Source organism: Castor canadensis, chromosome 9, assembly GCF_047511655.1.
Source record: "Castor canadensis chromosome 9, mCasCan1.hap1v2, whole genome shotgun sequence".
NCBI classification, from domain to species: Eukaryota; Metazoa; Chordata; class Mammalia; order Rodentia; family Castoridae; genus Castor; species Castor canadensis.
In genome coordinates, this window is record NC_133394.1 from 137,371,233 (window position 1) to 137,388,652 (window position 17,420).

The window sequence follows — 17,420 nt, forward strand, 5'->3', positions numbered from 1 at the left end:
AAAGCCTTCAACAAGATGCAACACCTCTTCATGATAAGTGCTCTAAGAAAACTAGGAATAGAAGAAATGTTCCTCAGCATTGTAAAGGCTATGTATGACAAACCTATAGCCAACATCATACTTAATGGAGAAAACCAGAAATCATTTCCCCTTAAATCAGGAACAAGACAAAGGTGCCCACTATCCCCACTCCTATTCAATATAGTCCTGGAATTTCTAGCCAGAGCAATTAGGCAAGAAGAAGAAATAAAAGGAATACAAGAACGTAAAGAAACTGTCAAAATATCCTTATTTTCAGATGACATGATCCTATATCTTAAAGACCCAAAAACTCTACCCAAAAACACCTAGATACCATAAACAGCTACAGCAAGGTGGTGGGATATAAAATCAATTTACGAAAATCATTAACTTTTTTATATACCAACAATGGACAAATTGAGAAAGAATATATAGAAACAATTCCATTTATAATAATCTCAAAAAAAATCAAATACCTAGGAATAAACTTCACATAGGATGTGTGTGACCTCTATAAGGAGAACTATAAACCTCTGAAGAAAGAGATTGAGGATGACTACAGAAGGTAGAGAGATCTCCCGTGCTCATGGATTGGTAGAATCAACATAGTAAAAATGGCTGTATTACCAAAAGCAATCTACATGATTAATGCAATTCCCATGAAAATCCCAATAACATTCATCACAGAGATTGAAAAATCTACCCTAAGTTCATTTGGAAACACAAGAGACTGTGAATAACCACAGCAATCCTCAGCAAAAAGAGCAATGCTGGAGGTATCACAATATCCGACTTCAAAACAAAGCAACAGCAATAAAAACAACATGGTACTGGCACAAAAACAAAAATGAAGACAAGTGGAACAGAATGGAGGATCCAGATATGAATCCACACATGTATGCCCACCTTATTTTTGATAAAGTTGCCAAAAACACACAATAAAGAAAAGACAGCCTCTTCAACAAATGTTGCTGGGAAAAATGGTTATCCGACTGCAAAAAACTAAAACTAGATTCATGCTTATCACCCCATAATAGGATCAACTCAAGATGGATCAAGGAACTTAATATCAGACCCGAAACTCTGAAGTTAGTACAGAAGAGAGCAGGGAATACTCTGGAAGTAAAAGGTATAGGCAACAACTTCCTCGATAGAACCCCAGCAGCCCAGCAACTAACAGAAAGGATGAACAAATGTGACTACATGAAATTAAAAAGCTTCTGCACAATAAAAGAAATGGTCTCGAAACTGAAGAGACCACCCACAGAGTGGGAGAAAATATTTGTCAGCTACATATCAGACAAAGGACTGATAACCAGAATATACAGGGAATTCAAAAAACTAAACTCTTCCAAAATCTGTTAACCAATATAGAAATGGGCAACTGAGCTAAAAAGAATTTTCTCAAAAGAAGAAATTCAAATGGCCAAAAAACACATGAAAAAATGCTCATCATCTCTGGCCATGAAGGAAATGCAAATCAAAACCACACTAAGATTCCACTTCACCCCTGTTAGAATAGCTATCATCAAAAAATACCACCAACAACACGTGTTGGCAAGGATGTAGGGAAAAAGGAACCCTAGTCCACTGCTGGTAGGAAGGTAAGCTAGTGCAATCACTCTGGAAAAAAATTTGGAGGCTTCTTAAAAATCTAAACATAGATCTGCCATATGATCTAGCAATCCCACTCCTAGGGATATACCCAAAGGAATGTGACTCAACTTGCTCCAGAGGCACCTGCACACCTATGTTTATTGCAGCTCTGTTCACAATAGCCAAGTTATGGAAACAGCCAAGATGCCCCAGTACTGACAAATGAATTAAGAAAATGTGGTATTGATACACAATGGAATTTTACTCAGCCATGAAGAAGAATGAATCTTATCATTTGCAAGTAAATGGATGGAACTGGAGAACTTCATTCTGAGCGAGGATAGCCAGGCTCAGAAGACCAAAAATCATATGTTCTCCCAAAAATCATATGTTCTCCCTCACATGCAGACTTTAGATCTAGGGCAAATACGGCAATGTGGTTGGACTTGGGTCACATGCTAAGGAGAGAGCACATGCGGGAGGAATGGGGATAGGTAGGAAACCCAAAACTTGAATCTGCTACAGATTGTTTTCCATGCTGCTCTTTCTGTCCTGGATGGACTTTCTTTCTTTCACCACTTCTCATACCACCTTTCAAGGTATTCCTTCTCCCTCTCTGACTGGGACAAATCTTTCTTTTATAAGCCTTCTCAGCATTGTCATGCTTACTACAGTTGTAACTTTGTAATGTTTTTATAACAATTTTTCTAATATCCATCTTTTTTCAATATTCTAGAAACTCTTTGAAGACAACAACTATCTAGTTTTGTCCCACCCTGAATCCCAACATCCTAGTACTGTACTCCATAAATATGTGTTAGGTTCAGTGAATGAATAAATGCATTCCAAGTGTTCCTAAGTAATAATTTAGATAATTATAAAAATTCAGTTTGATGTTACTCCTTATAACTCCTTATAAAAGTGAATCAAATGAACACAACTCAAAAGTTGGAAAGAAACTTGGGTGACTTTATATACATCAAATATTTTATAATTCAGACATTTTCTATTTAGCAGAGCTCCCTCCACTCACTTTATTTCATATTCTACTTTAGGTTAATAATTAAAAATGAAGGATGCCAAATAATAGGGCTAGAGAATACTTCATCAATTGATTCATAAAATATTTGCTAAGTGCCTATCTTACATTTGAACAAATTGCTTAACTTCTGACAGGTGAGTTTTCTTTCTTTCAAAATGAAGATAATTTCCATATCACATGAAAACTGTTGGGTTAAATGAGATGAAGTATGAATAATTGCCTGCATATCATCTGTTCCCTGTAGACACTCAAAGGTGTCTTCTCATGTTTATTATTAATGTATGACATTATTGCATTTGATTACTACAATAAGTGGGCAACAAGGAATTATTTTTGTTATCTGTACATTACATATCAAAAACTTCTAAGAGTTCAAGAAATTTGTCTTATGTCACTCTAAAATTAGCACCAGAGCCAAGGATAGAAGACAGTTTTCCTGGTTTCTACTCCAAACTATAATTATATTTAATAAGGACTGTATGGTCAGAAGTTAAAATGATACAACCTGAATCTTTTCTGGGTCCAGGGAGATTGCTGTCCAGTAACGATGGCAATAACAGTTGGGCCTGATGAACCATCTGGGTATTTACAATCATCTGGGATATTTTTTTCTGAATTTCAAAGATCTGCAAGTAATATAGCCTCTGCAATTAAACAAAACTAAAAACAAATAAACAAACTAAAACAATCACTGAATTCCATTTCACCACTTCAGAAACAGGAGAAGATAGAGACAAGAAATATACCAGTACATTTTGGTCTTTAATTTCTTTTTTGTACTTATCTCTTGAAATACTCTCCCCTTTTATTTGCAGTTATTTCATTTCTTATGTGTGGGTATTTACTTGCTTTTACATGGACATGATCTTGCCTCTCCAGATACTCTGCATATAGAATTTTGCAATTATAACCCTCCCACTTCCTACATCTAGATTACTCAGATGTCTAAGACCATCCTCATCATTTTCCCAAATGGTCATTGAGATCTCCTTTCTTTGTCCTAGGCAATGAGACTTCCTTGTTATGCACTTGTTTAATGCAGGAAAGTTTTACACAGTGTTCATCGCCAAGACATCTGCTTCCTTCCAGTCATTAAAAACATATAGGAAGAAAAATATTCACTTCTCAGATGTAAAACATTTAAATGGTTACAATAATCAAATTAATTAAAATTCTCCAATACTTTCTGTTCAATTTGTTTAATTTTTATGTGCTATCACTTATCTCTCTGCCCGCATTTCTACCCCACTTTCTGTAAGGCTTACTAACTAGCTGTTATATTATAGGGCTTTTCCTCCTTGAGATGGAATGCAAAGATGTCAGATAATAGATAGATAAACAGATAGATAAATAAATGATAGCATGTGTATACACATGTGCACATGTATTGGTATGCATGTGCCTTCCTTCCCCTCAAAGATCAGAAAGGGAAAGAAATAATTATAATAAAAAATATCAGTGAAGACAAACCACAATCCATTTCTTTCTCTAACGACCCTTAGGCAGTGCCTATTAAGTTGAACCATATGGAATTGTCATTTCACTGTTTATGACCACACACAAAAATGGACTTGTCCAATTGTTTGACATAATAAAAGCATCAAAACCATTTGTCAAAAAATGAAAAAATGTAATCTCCCAATCAAACCTGGTTGTTTTGCATTGTGAACTCAGATAAATGATTTTTTTTTTTTTTTTACTTTTTAAATAAATGAATAGAATTGACCTGTCTGGGCCTTCCGTAGAAGCATTTTAATTTCAGCAAACTTTTCTTTCAATGCTACTTTTTACTCACTTATAGATTACAGATAACATGAAGTCACAGGGCAGTGACCCACTAATTGACCCCCTCTCTTACATTCTCCAGATGGAGTAGGATGTAGAGAACCAGAGAAGACTCTGCCTGTTTGCATTTCTCACACAATCCCTCTTGCACAGCCCATCCAACCTGCCCCCCCAAATCTGCTTCTGATTATGCTTAAGGCAAGCTTAAGCAAATGTTGTGTTTTTTTTCCCACAGTCAGGCAACATTTATTGTAACCAACATTTACCCAAATCAATACATTTTAATTGAAACTAATGGCAGTTAGCTTAAACCAACAGATTTTTCACTGGCCTAAGAACATTAAATCAATGTATTTCTCAAAATTGCTATATCTTATGTAAAACCATGCATTTTCATTTTATCCAGGACACATTTTTATTCTACTCTAATCTTCCAAGTTAAAGACTCAGACTGAAGTAATATATTTCTTTCTCTCATACCAGCCTTAAGATCTTGAATGAAAGAAACATATTAATCATTCAGATATATGAATTTGATTTCATTCAGTTTAATGTAACAGACATTTATTGAGCACCTACTGTTTGTGAGATACTATGTTTGACGTTCTGGAGGGTACAAAGTGATTAAGATAGAGTTCTTGCCCATAGAAGCTCATAATTTAGTGGTGAGTACTTCCATGGACAGAATTAATTATAACAAGACAAATAGCTAGGGAATGGCAATGAAGGAAGATATTAACTGTGATGGAAGGATTCAGGAGGAGATGTGAAGAAGGTGGCATTTACGTTCATCTTTGAATGATGGATACCTGTAGTAGAAAGAACATGCTATATAGATTAAATAAATAGAGCAGTGTATTAGTTAGGTGATGCCAGCTACTCTAGCCTATATACCTGCTATTTTCAAGAGTGTGAGAAAATGGAATGTTGTTCATTTCTCGTGCTCAGTGGCTGTTCCTCATCAGGAATTAATTGTTGTTAACTTGGTGATTTTAAGATAAAGGGTCCTTTTGCCTTATAACTTCAACATCTCTAGAACTATGAGTACTCTGTACCCAGAAGATAGAATAAATGAGCTTAGAGATAGATGACACACCTGTCTCATAACAGTCTTAGCCAAGAAATGATAGCAAGGACCTCTGCTTATATTCCATTGGTGGAAACTGGTCTTATTATTCTCTTAATGCAAATGTCTGGAGATGCAGATATTTCCTGAGAGGCCACTTCCTAGTCATCACTATATTATGGAAGGAGGAATGTGAGTTTAAGTCAACAGGGAGCTTCTTTGCTGCAAAGACATAGCATATGAAATACAGGCATTATGAATGTGGCATAACGAGGAACATATGGGGAAGGCATATAATTAATATTGTAGGAAGAAGTCAAGGTAAGAGTATGAAGAATACTCTATTCCACCCTAAAGTCTTAATTCTGCATGCAATTCAGAAACTGAATGTTTGCTAATAGAAAATATTTCCTAACCCTTATTATTCAGTAATGTGTATAGAAGAAAATAAAATAAAGACAATGCACAGGACACATAAGGATGCTATATTTGTGGACTTTTGCATGATTATTTAATATTTTGTGCACTCCATTTCTTCTTATATAAAATGAAACAGTTGGACTAGCCCCAAGAATTTTGACTTTCTATAATTTTCATTAATAAATCTAATCTAATATATTCTCTCTACATTTATTATTAAATATCTCATATGAATGAGAGAGACATTGTTCTAGGTTTTGGACAAAACTGGAAAATTTGTCCTCTTGTAGAAATTACTTATCAGGGGAGGACACAGAAAACATAAGTAGATGATAGGTAGATGGATAGATAGATAGATAGATAGATAGATAGATAGATAGATATAAAGGCAGATAAGTAGATGGATATATAATACTATATATATATTTATGTTTATATAAAATTAAATTCTATAAAAATGAATATCTTGGAGAAAGAACTTTAAAATAATGAGATAATCAAGTGAAGCTGTCTCTGAAAATGTTACCTTTAAACTGATTCTCATACAAATCAAGAAGAAGGTACACAGATAAGAAGACATAAAGAAAGTTGGTTAGGAGAAAAAATAGAATGTAAAGGAGGCTGGAACTCATGGCATGGGGACACTGGCTTGCCAGTGTGATTGAAGAGCAAAAAATGATAAGAATTAATTTGTAGTGGTAACCAGAATTAATATCGTATATTGCCTGTTGTGATTTGAGTCTTTTATTTTGTGACTTAGAAGAGAATGTGTATATAAGTTAGAAATTATTACATAACAGGCACTTACCAATACTTAGCCAAAATCAGCCGCCATTACTATCCTCTCAAGTGTACGGATGGGCTGTTGGCTCTGTAGGCTTGATAAGTCATGGCTGGGTTTGGCCACAGTATACTGTTAGTTAATGGATTGGCTGGGATCTGGATGATCTTGGATGTCTTTGGCTGGAAAATTCAGTTCTCTTTTAAGTGTCTGTGTCATTCTTCTAAGCAGAGACAGCAATGCTAGAGTAGAAACAGAAATACAAAGATGTGTTTAAAGTCTTTGCTTGTATTGTTAGATTTTATCACATTGGCTTAAGCAAAGCATACGGCTATGTCCAGAGTCAGTGTAAAGGAACAGAAGATGTGACATGAAAAGTATGAAACCGGGTCATTAGTTCAGTTGATGTACTATTATTCCCCTTCTGATTACAATGATTTCTTGTCTATGTCATAGGCAAAATGACCTCTTGTGGTATCGAAGAATCTCAAGAGATTATGGCAATCATGAAATTAAGTGTGGAGTTCAAAACTTTGAGTTATCTGGATGTGTTTTTCTGGTTCACTTTGTTGTTTCCACAGCTCCTGATAAGTCTCTTTCCCATTGGTCATTTCTGAATAAAGTATTGGGACATGATCCCTTTGCAAAGCTGTGTTATCCTCTTCCTTGTCTATTGTAAGTTGAAAGTCCAAATGTCTTTTGTCTAATTTTCTTTTAGCCCAACTAGGAGTACCTTTACTAGTACAACTCTGTGAAGCCTTTTGGAGCTTTTAATGCATCTGATGTTTATCCAGATATGACTTACTTTCTGTAGACCTCCTGCTATTAGGAGATCAAGCTTTTCTGGGGAGATGACTTTAAGATTCCTAGAAGCCTTTTCGTTGATCTGAGACAGGTATTAGGCACTGTCTCTATTCTTTCTTATAGGTACACCCTGAATTTAAGCTCCGACTCCATGGTGCATTACTTTCAGAATTCCCTGCCTACAAAAGAGACTAGAGATGAGAAGCAGTTTTATTTTTCACTAGAGAAAGCCTAATTCTGCCCCAGCCAACGTCTTTTAGCTTACCTTATTCTTGTACTACCGAATTGTCAGCAAATAGATCGAGCTGCCACTTTCAATATTCTGCATAGAAATCTAGCAATTTCACCATTTTTTCATAATTGCATAATGCAAGATATCACTTTTTAGCCTATTCTAACAGCTCTATCAACTTTTTACAAAACCTCTGTCTACTACCTAGTCCCCAAGCTAATATCATATGTTTTATATTTAAGATAGAACCCCACTTTCTTATACAGAAAACTCAACCCCACTTTCTTATACAGAAAACTATCAAACAGGGTTTATCTGGGAAAATGGAACCCATCACAACAGTAGTGGGAATAAAGGATTCAATCTTACATAATTTCATGAAGTAGAGCTGTGTAAAGGAAAAGCCAAAGAATGAGAATAGATATCCCTCACTGAAATCTTACAAGCCAAGCACATCTGACCTGGAAGTAGATCCACAAAGGGAAATCTACGGAAATTCCTCTTTATATAACCACCAACAATGTGGGTCTACAGTGAACATCTGGGGTTTGGTTTGGATCTGCTACTTGTGAACAGAGTCACAGAATAGAGGAGAAGGAAGAATTATGTATCTTCCATAGAGTAAACAGTTTTATCTGCCATGGATAGGGTATGTATTCATTTGACATTTATATGACAAGCATTGTCCCTAAGCAGTAGGGAACATGGATATAAAATACAATATCCTCTTCTTGAAGGTGCTCACAGAGAGAAAAGAGGGAGAAGCAACAATGCAATGGTGGAAGGATTAGCAGAAGACTTAGAGATTAGCAGAAAGCTAAGAAAGGACATCCATTCCATTTGTTCCTTCACTTGATCAAGAGACTTCCTACTTTATCCTAACTATGACAGCTAAAGTAATCACTGTAACAATGTCTTCACATGGAAAGGCTTAGGCTTCCTCCTCTCTCCCTGATCAGCAAAACCAGAGGCAAACCCTGAGGCTAGAGGAAGGGAAAGAGGCCTTACTAATTTTAAGAGTACAACAACCCTAGGGATGTAATGTTCTTCCCTTCTTTGGTTGTTTATCTCACTTTTCTTGGACATAGAGAAGAAAGTAATACTCCTTCCATTACCCCTAAAGACTTTTGATCAACTTCATTATAACATGAGCATTAAAGTAATTAATTATTTAGAGAAGAAAGTCATTCAAATTATTATCATAAGCATGTTACACACACCAGGCCTTACTGACTCTTAATAGAGAGAGGTCACTAGAGATGTGGATGATCAGAGAGATTTCAAGAATGGAAAAAAGGAGCCATGTCCACCTAGCTTGCCACCAACGAGGGGGACAGAGAGAGAGAGAGAGAGAGAGAGAGAGAGAGAGGAAATAGTATTATGATGGTATGTAGTCTCTCCCTCCAACCCCTACATTGCCCTTAAGGCATTATTTTCCCTGATGCTCTACTTTCTGGAGGCTGAGTGGCAGAACAGAAAGAACATGGAGTCAGAAATCTAGATGGATCTGAGTTTTTAAAACAAGCTCTAGTGTCCATGATTTAGAGTAAGTTATTCAGTAGCACTGAGTTTTACTTACTTGTTTACCAATAAAATGGAAAAGTTGCACCTCTGTCATAGGGTGGTTACTGGATTCCCCAAGAAAGCAATATTATGACTATTCTTCATGAGCCCATTGATTTTTATTATTTTATTATTATGTAAAATTGACTCCTCCAGTATTAATGATTTTTTAAATCATTTTTAAAAATGAAAATGTACATTTATATCATTTAGATTATATAACCTCAAGAAGAACAATTAATGAAATAATAATGAAGCCAAGTTTCTGGGGAATTACTACATGGTAGGTATGCTATATACATAATTTTTAATCCTTATATTTGTAAAAACCACCTCACTTTGGAACTGCTTCACCACTTGAATAGTCTTCTGTACATCTTTTATCCTATTGAATTTCAGCAGTTGCATTGTGATGTGAGTAGCTGCTTAAATGCTCCATTTTACCAAACACACACCTGTTCTGCATTGGGCAATGCTGGCAATCACATGCTTAATCAGACACAGACTTGCACACCAGCATTTTCAGCAGGGGGGACCCAATGAAGATTAAATTAACTCTTACTTTGACCAAAGCCATACAACAATTGGTTGACTTTCAGCTGAAAGTTGTGGTTATTCTTTGAGTATTTAATTGCATACAACATAACTGGCTTTTTGGTTGCTTTCCCAAAATTTACTCATGAAATTTGCCTGTGTGATTATACTTTGTAAAAGATCACTAAGTTTACAAAGCTTTGCAGCTCCATTTTTTCCCAGTCAAATTACCAAGGGATGCTATGTGGTATTTACATTGGTCATAAGCATGTAAGTATTAATTGGACAGGGGTACCTTGCTCAAGTGGTAGAGCACTTGACTAGCAAGTATGAGGCCCTGAGTTCAATCCTCTCTTACTAAAAATATCCCACAAATAAAGAAAAGAGAAAGGTATATATGCATTTATTTATTCATAAAAATGTTACATTCTCTGGAATGTGCATTCCCTGGTAACATTCCCTCTTTGCCAAATGGACTATTTCCCTGTTTTTCTCTCTACCAATATGGTTGATTCCAAGTGGTTGATGAGGAACAAGATCCCTTAGCAGTTCTTGTTTTTGAGAAAGGAGGGAGAGGGCTGGCCTTGTATTAGTTTTCTTAGTGTTTATGGTGTGTGAGAACAGAGAAAATGAGTTTTCTGGACTTGGGAGCAGATGTTGCTCAGCTTTCTAGAGGCCACTGAGAACTCATTAGAATCAAGGGCCTGAGTGAAACATTGATTTGATTCCTTTATGTGAGTCTCCAAGTCAAATACCAGTTGAGGGATGGAATTTTTAGAATTTATCACAAATAATTTTCCTATTAATTTTTATATATGTGTGGAATTGCTATATTACATCTGAGATGTGTATTGTAGAGAATCTAGGCCTAAGTCTCTGCTCTCACCTCTACTGGTTGTGTATTTTAAGACAAGCCACTGAACTTCCAGCTTCAGCTTTCTCTCTTTTATGAAAAGAAATAATAATCTTTAGCTTACAAAAATTTTGATAATTAAACATAAAACAAATACAGAAAGTCTACTGCAGTGCCTGCTACCTAAATATTTATGTTGATATTCATCTGCATAAACATATGACATGTGTTTAATGATTGCATATAAGATTTACATGCTGTCCATAAATATGTACTACAAATTTAAGTGGAGTTTTTCCTTTGTCTTGGATTTGTGCCTGAAACCCAAAGCCGAAAACAAATTGGTACTGAAGTGCCATACATTTTACATAGATTTTGTGAAACACTTCCCACAACTCTGTCCTGACAATTTCTGCTGGATCTTACATTAAGACGGTAGAACTGGCCCTACCACCAGCTGTCAAACGGAGAAAGTGCCACACACCCCTTCCTGGCTAAGCAGTAAGACTGGGAAGAAGAGAAATCGAGAATATCTAGTATACTGAGGAATACAGTGAGTATGATTATGATTAGAAAGGATGTGCTCCTCCACTCTGCAAAGCTAAGTCGTGATGTTAAGAAGAGAACTCCTCTTAGAGATTGGCAATGTATGAAAGCAATCAAGACTTGCATCTGATTCCTATTAAATTATTGATAGACTAAAAAATTAATCACTGTGAAAAAAAATATTGGGAGAAACAACCTGAATCTCCGGAAGGTTTAGGACTTCCATTAGCCTAGAGCCTGGGGTTCTGTTATTCTGCATACATTTCTGAATATGAAAGACTTGCTTTTGACAATAAGACGAAAGACCTCACAATGTAATGTGCTTAGGAAGAAGATATGGCAGCTTCTTACTTCACCCTAGTTTCCTGTAGTCTGGAAGAAGGACATTGAAAAGGAAAATCAGCTACTCCTGATTCCAAAGAACTCAATGCTTTCAGGTAGAAGCAGATAACGCTCAGCTGGCCAGGTTTTCAAAACTAAGAGAGTGTGTTGTACGCATGGACTGCTGTTAAAGTGCTGACTGATCTACCTAAAAGGTCCAACTGTTACTGTGTTAGGTTAGTGCTAGTCATGGCTCCGTTGATAGACAACACTGACAATGAATGGGATAAATGAAGCCAGAGTGGCATTTGGGTTATTTCCCTGAAACCAATAAGTTGAGAAGGTAGTCTCTTTTCTTTTTCCCCTCCTATGAGTTAATGAAGAGGCTTTGAAAAGAGACAGGTATTAGAATAGTAGGAGGTAGGAAAATGGTGACCCAACCTCAGAATTCTTGGAGCCATGGCTTAAGTGTAGGTTATTTTATCACCTCCATTTGATTTATAAGGAAATAGAGCCCACTTGAGTGTGAGTGACTAACTCAAATGACTAATCCAGACAGCCAAATCCAATGGTAGTGGTTCTGAGATTCAAAACTGTAAGATATGAATCCAGTGTCTACAACTCCAAATCTTGAATTCAAAATTGAAATCTGTTCTGAAGTTTTAATAATCAAAGTCTACACATATTTTCACCAAAGAAAGTGTGAAGTAATTTTGACAGATCAGGTTTGAAGACAGATTTGAGTAACAGAAAACAGAAAACACTTATTTTTTATACCTCACCAAGTTAAAACTATGTGATAAACTCTCAATAAAACTGATTATAAAACATAAGTAAACATGTACATGGCATATATATTACATATGGCATATATTAAAAATTGAAGGTTCTAAAGAACAGCTAGTAAAATAATACTGGAAAAAATATTTATAAGTATAAAAACTATTGTGGTGTATATCATTTACATAATCTATGAGAAAATTCTATGCAAATATTAGACATAAGTATTGGCAATAATTGAAATTATTGATCATTATAGATTGGATTTATCTTTATTTACTAGGTGTTCACCATTATCTTTCTTTGTTGAAAAAAATGGAGAGAAGACATACACATCCTCTTAAGAAAACCACTGCTCATTCTTTATATTTATGTCATTACAATGGAAATGGTAGATGCTTGATCACAGGGGATATTTAATATTAGATTGAAGGAAATATTAAAAAGCACAGCAGACTGGATAAAACAAGTCTGTACTGGCACTGGGGAGGATACTGGTGACATGGTAGACCTTCTCCATATCTAATTTTGATAATATGATTGATGATGTGATTTCTCATAAGTGGTAGAAAGAAACAACATCAAAACTAATCACATTATGCTGGCATTTGGAAGTCTAAATAAAAGGTATGTGAACTCATTACAGGAAGATATTTTTTCATTTGAAATTTAAATTTGCCAGCCCATCCATATTTGTCTGGGAAACTTGTGAATTTTTTTGTAGATGAAAATGACCAGAGTTGAGTAATCAGTTCCAACTGATTACTGTTTATAACAGGCAGCCAAGGGAATTCCTGGCAGCTACAGATCTGCCTTTACAAATCTCAAGAACAAGAAGGATGATCTGATACCTTCATTCTCTGTAACCATGCTTCTCTGTCCTCTCAAAAGAAGAAATGACACCCCCCCTTCCACCAGATGCTAATGGAATTTCTCTTTGCAAATTCCCTGGTGGTTTTATTTTTTTCTTTTCAATGGAAATGTTTAGAAGCATTAAAGTAAGAGGATAGTATGCCATTATTTTACACACTTTTCCATGATACAGTCCTAGCTGTGCGGCAGACTCTACCAAGGGGGAAATTAACTATAATATAAAAACATGCACTAGAAGAACTCAAGAAGTCTATCATTTTTCCAATATGCAGTATTGAAGCCCCACAGTTGCACACCCTACACTTAAGCTATCATGAAATTTAGGCTATTTGAAATGTTACAAATGTGCAAGCTATCCCCATTATCCTAGATGGGCAATACAATTTATGGAAGATATAATAAATAGAAGGAAATTTAGTATGTTTGTTCAATACAGAGTAGGTAATTGAAGTACAGGATCCAAAAGTAAAACCATAAACAATAATTAGGTAGTGAAAATGTGGAAAGTTGACCGTGACCCACATAATAATACAGCTGAGCATCAGCAAAGACAGAAGCTGGCTTGCAGTTGGAAGTAGCTTATAAAGGCAGTGTATGCTTAATAAACATCTGGAGAAACTGTGATAATATCTGAAGAAAAAATCTTCTGAAGAAGGGAGCTCTCTAATCTTAACCTTACAATCTTCATTTGTGGAGGAACATATGATTACATAGATATTATTATGTACATCTGGAGTAGAGTTAGTCTGATGTCTCTGTAAGCCTCAGCATTGAGCAAATTGCAATAAAAATGTGTTGCATTGCTTAGCACATCTAGTATCACTGAGAGTTTGCAAGTTAAAAGTTCCCCTTGAGTTTGTTGTGCTATGTAGGTAATTGGATACAGATGACACAAAAAGATTCTATCTACTTTAAGCAAAATTGCAAGTTATTGGAAAGACTAAAGTGGCTCATAGGGTAACCAGGATTTTGGAGGATTGTGCTGAAAACTGAGCAGAGCTAGGCAGCATAAACATGCTGGATAATCATTACTTAAGGCTGAAATACACATTGTCTAACCAATGCCTTCCATGTGCTCAAGAGTCAATGTACCAGGGAAAAAACACTTGAGGGACTGATGGAGAATTATGTGTCCTCCATCCAGATGTAGTGGGCTAAGGAGAGGTGGAATATACGCCTTGGAACTTTCCTTAGGAATCATGCTTTTGGGTGTTTAAAAAGTTTCACATTATTTAATAGTCCTTTTGCTAAGCACTAAGATGCAAAAGCACTAAGGCCTAGGATGTAAAAGTCTCACCTTTTAAGAATTTTTGACATACATGAATCATTGTAGGAAGTAGGAAAGGGAGGAATACAAGATAGAACATAAAGGTTGGCCTTATATCCTACTTTGCATATCAGGGGAGAGAAGTATTGAAATGTAAATTAATGTGCCTCATTTCATGACTGGAAAGAAATTAGTGTGAGTAGTCTACAATAAGACAATTAAGATGACCTTAATTTATTGACCAAATTAGAATATTTTTGAGAGTGAAAGGGAGACATTATTAATAACAAAATAACAGACTTAGAAAGAAGTATCCATGACGTAGCAGAATGTAATAAACCTGAGAAGGATAGCATTATATAAAAGACACTACTTATGGCTTTGCATGCTGTAATTGAAAACATCTGGAATGATAGAACTTTCTACAATGATTACTTAGTGTTAAACAGAATACATGTGAAAAGCAATTCTAACTGGGTAATCTTGGGAAAACACTTAACTTCCTTAAGTCTCAGTTTCTTCATCTATCAGACAAGTTTTAAGAAATTACTTTCCTTGTTGAGTTATGATAGAACTGTGTACATAAAGCATCAAAAACAGTTAACAAGATATAGTAAGCATTAACTCAACCAACTAAATTTTTCTGAGCCCCATCAAGTGTGCCAGGGGTTGAGATGTGTGCCATGGAGTTTAGTTTAGAGGGTGACTCTTCAAGACACAAATCGCTGCCTCTACGGTGGTATGTGCTGTAATGCGGGCAAACATTGTGTTCTATGGAGAGATGCTAAGGAGGCCCAAAGGTTTGCTGTAAAAAGATTTTAAAATCCTTCAAGTTCTGCTAGTATAATCTTGAAAACATTGTATACGGTCAGACCTAGAAAACTAGGTCTCAAATTCTCAACTGAATCTAAATGTTTTGCTTCTTCATTTAGCTTTTTTTCCTTTTGTATTTTGTTTATCTGTTAATTTCAGCTATTTTCAGAAATATGTCCTACCTAAGTAGCCAAAGTTGTGCAATCACAGAACCTCACTGTCATTTATTTATATATTTACCCAAAAAAGGATTTTTCATGTATCTAAGACATGCCAGACATAGTACTAGTTGCTAGACATACATTGATGAATAAATCCAATAAGGCCCCTCTCCTCATGGTGCTTATAATCTAGTGTGTCCCTGATAATTTACATACAATTATTGTGGGCAACCTTCTCATATATCATACGAACTTGTATATTTTGTGTATATTATACTATCTGTATGTAAGACTGTGTTCCTCAAACTGTAAGGGCCATTTTTCCCAGTCTATTGTATTGATATTTACGTGCAGTTCATGCTACTTGAAACCTGTCACACATGACAGACAACAACAAAGTCAATCAGTAGCCAGTACTACTAATGAGACAAGTCCACTGACCATGAACTTGGATGTCACTACAGTGGCAAATCGCTGTAAAAGTTTCTAGGCACTTTCCAAGTGCAACAGTGTGTGGATCAACTTCTGTCCTCAGATCATATAGTGAGGAGCAGTGATAGAGAGAACAATTACCTAAAAAAGTCTATTGTGTTAATGGAAGTTAGAGGAGGGTTTGAGAAGCAGTGGGAGGAGGAGGACTGGGACCAGGGACTAGAAGCAGGAAGCAGAGTGAGAAAATGGGGAGATGGAGGAAGAAAAGGAGTTACCATTTTCCTCCAGAAGTCCCTATTGTCATAGCTTGTGTGCTAGGTAGACTGCATACCATTTGGACTTGTTGTTACTGAGATTGTTATGAATCACGCATTATAAGTTTACTGCTCCGTCATTCAGCTTCATGGACTCCTACCCAGCAAATCCAAATGGAAAAAGCTGTGCAACTGTTTGGAGCAGGGTTAAGGGAAGAAGTTCTCAACTTCCCATATGAATGACTCAGATAGGAAAATAAATGGGAAATATTTAGCTTTCTAATTGAGAGTATGGTGAGGAATCAAAGATAACAGGAGCTATTGGATAGTAATTTAGAATCTTGAAAGAGAAAATCAGCTAAGTCACTTTTCTGGGAAAAGTTAACACTGCTATTAAACTATTCATTTTACTCCCAGACATTACCAGTGGCATAAAGTGAGATCATATCCTATTGGTGAACCTTTTGTGAAGGAAAGACAATTTAATAAGCTAATTTATAACATACTTATAAATACCACTACTAAAGAAATGCATTGCATGTCTTAACTATTTTTCATTATAAAACTAATGTGAGTATATATTTTTCTTCAATTTAGGGAGGAGGGACTTATAAAATTAAATATAGTAATCTTTGTACATGTCTATTATTTTCCTAATACCAAAATTTCTTTTTGATAATCTTACATTTTATAAAACAATACCTTCTCTTTAAATAATTAGAAAACAAAGAAACATATATTCTACATTTATTCATAATCCCCACATCCAAACTCAAACACTAAATTTACTTTGTGGTTTATTCTGCCCTTTTCTTTCAATAGCACCAATTTTTGTCCTTGAAATAACTAGGTCTACATAACATTTCTAGTTCTCAGAGTAATAAGTTTCTGTGGCAAACTGGGATTCAAACACTGCAGCAGAACTTCAAACAGCAAGCCCTTTGTTGATGCAACCACTACAAAGGTTGACTATATTGGCTTTGTGGATATGGCCCTGATATTCACAAAAGAGGAAATTATCTGGAGCTTTTTAGCTCAGCAAGAATCAATGCTTAAGCCATATCTGAATTCCTGTAAATTCAGAATTAGCGAGGTCCAAGTTAATGAGGTTTGATTGTATCCTGGGCTATTGATAAAATTGTAATGCCACAGATTCGATGCAGGGACTCCTACTGAAGTTAAATTCATTGCTACTTCCATAACAGTTGAAGCGGGCAGATTCTTCCTGGTACCCAACATCAGCGCTTTTTAGTTACACTATTCTGTAGTATAAAGT

The 17,420-nt window shown here is 35.6% G+C and overlaps 1 long non-coding RNA gene across 1 annotated transcript in view; it reads right to left on the reverse strand.

Moving 5' to 3' along the window:
* Positions 1 to 3,149: 3,149 nt before the first annotated feature.
* The window catches only part of LOC141410780 (uncharacterized), a 54,102-nt gene continuing 39,831 nt past the window's right edge, over positions 3,150 to 17,420 (reverse strand). The window contains exons 2-3 of the long non-coding RNA XR_012435564.1: positions 6,739 to 6,953; positions 3,150 to 3,285 (exon numbers count right to left, since the gene is read on the reverse strand). This is a non-coding gene — a long non-coding RNA (uncharacterized lncRNA). The remainder of the gene's footprint in view (positions 3,286 to 6,738; positions 6,954 to 17,420) is intronic.